At 35.0% G+C, this 7905-nt stretch overlaps 1 long non-coding RNA gene across 1 annotated transcript; it reads left to right on the top strand.

The window, feature by feature from the left end:
• The first annotated feature begins 1270 nt into the window (after positions 1 to 1270).
• On the top strand, positions 1271 to 4342 carry LOC126883527 (uncharacterized). The gene is made up of 2 exons (XR_007697689.1): positions 1271 to 1842; positions 4224 to 4342. It is a non-coding gene; the product is annotated as an uncharacterized LOC126883527 (long non-coding RNA).
• Positions 4343 to 7905: the final 3563 nt, after the last annotated feature.

Consider the following 7905-nt stretch of genomic DNA (forward strand, 5'->3'; position numbering starts at 1 on the left):
GAAAAGGAAACTCCTAAGGCAAAACACAAAAGCAAGAATCTATAAAGCAGCAATTATATTGACATACACGGCGGAGATAAGATCTGACACATATAAAACGAGACGACTACTAAAAATAACAGAGATGAAAATACTTCGACGAATATAAGGGAAAAGTCTGTTGGATAGGAAGAGAACCAAAAACATAAGAATATCATGCAATGTAGAAGACATAAACCGATGGGTGACACCCATCGGTTTATGTCTTCTAAAACACATTAGTAGAATGGCAGAGGAGAGGATAGTACGAATAGCACGAGATAAGTCACCAAATGGACAAAGAAGTATTGGCAGACAAAGAAAAAGATGGTGCGACAATTTAAACAATTTAGGAGGCTAATATTAAAGAAGAAATAGGCATTAAAGCCTACATACAAAAAGGAAGAAGAACAAGAAGATTACCAAAGATGAAACTAGCACCATGTATGAATAGTTAGTCAAAAGTAATATTTACTTTCATTTTATTGGTTTTAACTTTTGTGTGTATAAAAAGAACTAGTTCGCTAAAAATTGTTTTCACGATGAACGACAGGTAGTAAATGCTATTAGAGATCCCCTTCTCGACGAATTCACTACTTTGTTCTGCTTTGTATTTTCCATCTTAAAAAGCACAGAGGAAAACAATTCCAATTTTAGTTACTGCATCTTTTAACTAACTATTCAACTAATTACACCGAAGAGATGAAAATATTTGATTTCAGTTCAGTGCCGCTACACAGGTGTTCCGATGAGGCTAAGGTAAATCAGAAATGCGTATAAGCACATAGTAGAGACCCTGTTCTGTAATCAAATTTGAATCATCTTTACTTTCATTTCAAACGAAATCAGTCAATATTGGTAAGAACTGTGGCAACTCTGCAATTTATGCTCCAAATCAATTCTGCATCCTGTAATGATATGCCTTTGGACAGCCGCGCAACCCGAAACCCCACTCAATTCCAATGGTGTTCCGATGCATCCGAGGTGGGACAGCCCAGAGCGTACTTTAAGGGCCATATTTACATGCGTATTTGTCCGGCGGATATATACGGCGGACAGGCACTCCGGACAGCTCCTCATGTGTGTATCCGGGCGTACGCCGTATGTGGTTCAAGACGACGACCACAGACAGCGAGCCAGACATAATAATATACGCATGTGTGTGAACGTTTCAAGGATTTGTTCGCCGGATGAGTTAAATTTGTGTCAATTTTCATTCTAACCACGGTAGTAGGCGTGTATTTATATTACATTAACACTAGAAGCACCAGAGCGGTCATTTTGACTGCATTCTATTTTTGACCCTGTGTATTACTTATTCCTAGTTGTTTTAGAAAGTTGATAATTTAGGACTTTTCCTAGATCTACTTGAGGATTATAATTCCTCCTTTACAGGTACTTAGTGTAATTACTTTTTGAGATGTGTTAATATATACCTAGAAGCACCAGGGCGGTCATTTTGACTGCTTTCTATTTTTGACCCTCTGTATTACTACTTATTCATAGTTATTCTAGAAACTTAAAAATTTAGGACTTTGCTACATCTATTTAAGGATTACAAGTTCTCTTTTGCAGGTAGGTACTTAGTGTAATTACTTGTCTACCTAGAAAAAAATGCGGTCCTTATTACGGAGGAGAGAGAAGTACCAGATCTCAGCGATGATCAACAGATAAATTTGCACTTGCGTCGGCAATATGGAACTTATTTATAGAGAATTGTATATTTTGTTACACCTACAACTGGCTAAAATATATCTATCGACGAACAGCTTTTTCCCACAAAGGCAAGATGTCACTTCACCCAGTACATTGCGTATAAACCCGGTAAGTTTGGAATCAAATTCTGATTTCAGTTAATGTCTAGTCCAAATATTTATTACACGGATTTCCCTACCTACGGAAAGATGATCAACGACCAGACAATCAACTTCTAGGGGAACATGTAATTAGCCGTCTAATGGGCCCATTTATGAATAAGAGAAGAAATGTCACGATACATAAAAAGTATTACGAAAGAAGGCTACCAGCAGTACTGGAACAATAAACCGAGCAAGAAAAGATATTCCTCCGTCAATAAAAACGAAAATATGGAATAATACAAATCAAGAATGTTCATACACGAAGACTTGAGCTAACCAGGGAAACCAGGTGTACCAGAAAAAAATTATCAAAAATGTTCTAGCGCTGAATTCTCTATACTCAAATTATATTGAAATAGGTATAGACAAAAAGGAGAAACCTAAAATCATTACCTACTACAACCATACAAAATACGAAGTAGACGTTGTAGATCAGATGGCCATACAGTGCTCAACCAAATCAGCTTCAAGAAGATGGCCGTTGCAGGCTTTTTTTTTAATATCTTAGATATGGTATGAATAAATGCTTGGATTCTTTATAAGGAAGTTACTGGTTGTCAAATATCTGGGCAAACTTTCCTACTTCAGTTAGCAGAAGAATTGCGACAAGATCATCTGACTAAGGGCTGGAGAATACCAACGGAAACAAATCAGAGATACAACACCTCAACCAAATAATAAACGTAGGCAGTGACAAAAGCTACAATATCTCGGACATCTGATGCGGAGCGAGAAGTATGGCATCCTATGACTCATAATGCAAGGAGGGATAGATAGCAGAAGAAGCATCGGAAGATAGGCGAATTTCATGGCTGAGATTTGGATGCAGCTCAAAACAACTATTCTAAGCTACTGACTCAAAAATTAAAATAGCTATGATGATTGCAAACCTCCGTAGCAGAGATAACACCTGAAGAAGAAGAAATGGAAAGCTGGGAACTAAAACTAAAATAAAATATGTGAAAGTCGTATACCTATGTAAAAAATTTGTGTGTAGGTCTTGTACAAGCAAAATAAAAAAAAAATTACTACATAAATTGTGCTTAAATAATTAAATAATTTATTTAAATTAACTAAATGTCTTTGTTAGTAGGTATTAACTGAATATAGGTTTTTTTCAATTAAAAAACTATACAAAAAACGACTGGCGATAGAAAATTCTAATACCCGTCATCTTGACCGCTCCGGTGCTTCTAGGTATGCAAAAATGTTGGTGCTTCTAGTGTTAAAATGACATTTTCGGATAATAAAGTATTTTGGGAAAGTTTTATTTCGTTATATAAATTGAAGCCATGCTTATGGAATGTAAAAAGTAAAGAATATTCTAACAGGCAACTGCGAAACAACGCATATGAAGAATTAGTGGAAAAATGCCAAGAAATTTGTCCAGATGCAGATATAAAGTACGTAAGAAAGAAAATAGATTCCTTGCGTGCTGGATTTCGACGTGAGTTAAGAGAAATGAGGAAGAGTAAGATAACTGGGTCATCTACAGATAGTATTTATGCCATAAATATTTCCCAACAAGTTTCAGGTATTATTTGTCCAAGAAGCTGTGGGGAGATTGCACAACTCAACTTTAAATCTTCACCACTTCGTCCAGTACTGATTCTCTCATGTGTGTGTTATTTCTTTCGATTCTAGGACCAACATATCCTAATAAGGTTTCAAATGCTTCATTATCCATTCGCAGAATATTGAGTAAATCTTCGGGTTCGCTTGTTTCGAGTTCTCTAATTAAATTCATATGGGAGTATTTTCTTCTTTCCAATAACCATCGTTTGGCCATAGTTTTTTCTTTTTCCTATCATCAAATAAAACCATATATCCTCCAATTAGTACTAGTTGTTTTTTATTATTCATAGCACAGTGGAAAACAGATAAATACACAACGCGGGAACAAGTACAACTTAGAGATTTGTCCGTGAATGTGTAGCACCAACGAATTTGTCTGGACACACATGTGCCTGTATATAGCTAACAACGGATCTGTCCGCCGTACATATCCGCCGGACAAATACGCATGTGAATAGGGCCCTTAAAGTGAGACTACCGGACGAGAATAATCAGTCTTACAGCGATCAGCTTAAGACTCTCTGGCCAGCCAATGTAGTGAACAGGCAGGCCAACTTGAGTGATGGAACTCAGTAATAAACCGATCCGCCAATCGTAATTGAACGAAATCCGTGGAGCCGTGGAGTGAACAGCTACCGCAGCTCCGATCGGATTTGTATGGGTGTCCGTATAATTAATAATATTTTGATTGTGGGACTGTTTGTGCATTACACTGGAGTGAAGTGTAAGGATATTTTCTTACCAATAAATATATTTTTTTATCTTTTGTAGACATCCATTAAGGGAGCTTTCTCCGTAACGAACGAAGAGAGAATTACACGCTGTTTTCTTATTTTTAATTTTGAACTGTACATATATAAGTATCCTGAATATATTTACTTTATTTTTAACTTGTGTTTTACTAGTATGTTGTCTTGAAAGGACTGCTTTTCACAATCCCTTCTCCGGTTTGCGTGCAGCTTACATCTACAATCTACAACTATATCAGTCGACCTGTAAGGTCACTTCAGACATACCACACTCATAACAACAGCGGCGGTAAGCTCGAGAGCTATCTAAATCTAAAGTTGCTGATACACGGTGTACATGAGGTCGTGAAGAGTTAGTTGAAAGCCAACGAGGCCTGGCTGTGAGGCAAAGATTATTTTGAGGATTTCAGTATATAACATTAATACCCCAGTATATAACAAACCGTAATGACACTCTGCAACCTTAACGAAGTCACGAGTTTTTTTCCGCACATACAGATTGCGGCGAAAAGTCACAGAACTCATTGCGCTTCTGCACACTTTCAATCTTGAAAGTTTGAATAGCAACCGGGTGTGTATAGAGCTAGATCCCGCGTACCAAAAAAATTTGTTACCGCGTACCAAAAGGAAGCTGAAAATTTTTTAATAACTTATCGGTGTCTAGTCAGACAACCTTTGATGTATGGGAACACTGGAAGAGGGGAAGTTTTAATTGTGGAACAGGTTAAAAATTTGGAACGTCTGACTACGAAAACGTTCCATTTTTTTGTCGGAAAGAACTTCCAATTGATTTGTTACCATTTCATTAAACTCTCATGCAAAAATCAGACTGGTGTTATCACCAATTGGGCATTTTATTGAGTGGAACCCGATGTCAAATGACAGAAAATATATTGATGATAAGTAGCAGTCTGTTTTTTGCATAAGAGTTTAATGAAACGGTAACAAATCAATTGGAAGTTCTGTTCGACAAAATACATGGTGCATTTTCGTAATCTGACGTTCCAAATTTTTAAACTGTTACACAATTAAGACTTCCACTTCTCCAGTGTTCCCGTACATCAAAGTTTGTCCGACTAGACACCGTTAGCTACTAACAAATTTTCAGCTTGCTATTAATCAACTTTTGGTACGCGGGATCCAGGCCTAGTAGTAGCACAGCTGCTGCTGGTTTAACCTTGTACATTCGTTCTAATATGTTGCCTGTTGAAGCTGTTGGAACTACTGAGATCATTCAAAGATTTGATAATTTATTTGACCTATATAATTCGTCTAATGTTTCTAACAAGACGCCCTACAATAGGGCTTTTAGTAATTCTGATTATCAGAAAGATTTTTCATTGAACCAGTCCGGTCGTAACTTTTCGCCTCAGATGACAGATAACACGATGGCTGCCTCTAAAAAACGAGACTTCAAAAATTTCAAAAGCACCGACGAGAGTGTCACTACTATTTGTTTTTAATACTGTGGGAATACAGAGGAACCTCGATAAGTCGGCCCCTGATAACCCGGAAGTCCGGCTAACCCGGACCGATTTTCATCACACAAACATTTCAACAATAAAAATGTATGTATTATGTTAAAACATTTTATCTGTAGCCTCTTCTGGAATGTCTTAAAAATATCGAGTTTCATTGATAAAACTTCTCTTCCACCATAATATATTTGAGAGATAATGGGTATTTGTGTAATTTGAACTATACGATAGTAAAAATGACTCATGGCATACGGCAGCGGCGGCGGCAGACCAATGTTCATTATCTCGGGCTATCGCAAACAAGAGGCACCTGTTATTCTTTTATTTATTTCGAACTGTCTTTTAAAAATTATTTTTTAAACAATGGTCTTTTAAACAATGAAAGAGCCACTCTTCTAAAATAACATAGCATTGTTCCGATGGCAGACGAAATTAACACAACCGAAACCGACTGAATTTTTTTACCTAGAAATGAACAATACTCTATCTATACTCTCTATCTATACTATTACAGTACTATCTATACTATTATTATATTATATACTCTATACAACTATAGGTAAGTTAGACGTGTACTGTGTATATTTATTTCATGTTATTTTAATTATAGCGGACTTTATCTATTAGTATACCGTATTTTATTAATTTTTACCATGCTCTCCGGCTAACCCGGATTTTTGATAACCCGGATCTGCCGCGGTCCCGATTAATCCGAGTTATCGAGGTTCCACTGTACTGTGTATACTCTGTATAATAGAGGAATAAAACAATAAATACTTTGTGATAGATAAATCACGTTCTACTCATTAGTAATCACTACTAGTAAATTACAAATCCGTCACTAAAAATTGGACGTCGGAAAAATAGTTTTAAATAATTGGAACTTTACATTGACACATAATTCCAAATGATTGATTGCGAAATAATTGCCACAGAAAAAATGATGTTTTTGGGAATTTTGGATGTGAAAGGGCTAACGATGGTGCAATCGTTATGAAATTTTCGTTATATAGGGATTAAACGGTTATTGTTTCTGCTTGTGTAGTTAGGATCGTTGGTCAAACAGTTGGCTTATATTTCAGTTATACATTTTCCAATATATGGTCATATTTTAGAGTGCTAAAGTAATTATTTATTTACCCAATAACTAATATTATAAATTGATTAACATGAAAAATTTTTTTACCCGACAAGAACCAAATTAAATATTTGACAAAAACGCTAATTTTTTTAAAGTTCTAGATACAGTGACATAAAATTAAAGGGTATCTAATCCACAAGAAAATTAATTTTGTGTAGTTGACTGTATACCATAAATAACAAAAATTTTTATTAAAAAAGGTAGACAATCAATTATAGGCTATTGATTATGTTCGAAATAAGAGAGCTAAAAGGAACTACAACGTTAACCGGATTTTATTGTCTCATATAGTCAATGTGCTACCACTTAAATGGGTGCGTTTTTGAGAAATGAGTGAATTATTCCCTAGGCACAGGGTGAATTAGGATGAGTGCTATGCACTTTTGGTACAAAGACGTCTACAGGAAAATTGTGTCGGGTAAAATTTACTATCGAAATATTACATTTTAAAGTCAAAAATATTTTTATTTACAAAAATATATTCAAAAGAAAAGCAAAAAAACAACACGAAAGAAAGCAATTTTGTTTTTTGCCCCATAACTTTTTTCCATGGGGATATAGGTGTAGATATTGCTTCACCAAGAAATAAATTACATTCTTTCTCTTTAAAATGACGTTTAGGAGAAGTCTCTAGGATTTATATTTTCCGAAATAGAATTTTTCAAAATTCGCTGCTTACAGCATTTTTAGGCCATTTTCCCCATTATTTCGCAAACATTGTTCTGTAACTTTTTGTACGCATTTCTAGGTATATGCAATGGTTCATTTATTAGAAAGAGGAGTCAATTACCTTTAAAATGGTCTAATGTATAAGGTTGCTTGACTATTTTGAAGCAAGTTTGACATTAACTTTTAATGATTTCTGTTATTTCTTGTGATTATTTTTTAAATTTCTTATTATGACTTTTTGCTTGTACATTTAGGGATATATATTGTATAATAGAGAACAACATATTTTGATAACAACATATCCAAGAGTATCTGTAATTTGAAAAAATTTAAAAATTTTCATTTTTTTTTTCAATTAGAAGAATTGAATTGCATATTATAATAAACATTTTAATTCCAAATAATTTTTCTTAATA

Source organism: Diabrotica virgifera, chromosome 4 (assembly GCF_917563875.1).
Source record: "Diabrotica virgifera virgifera chromosome 4, PGI_DIABVI_V3a".
Taxonomy (NCBI): Eukaryota; Metazoa; Arthropoda; class Insecta; order Coleoptera; family Chrysomelidae; genus Diabrotica; species Diabrotica virgifera.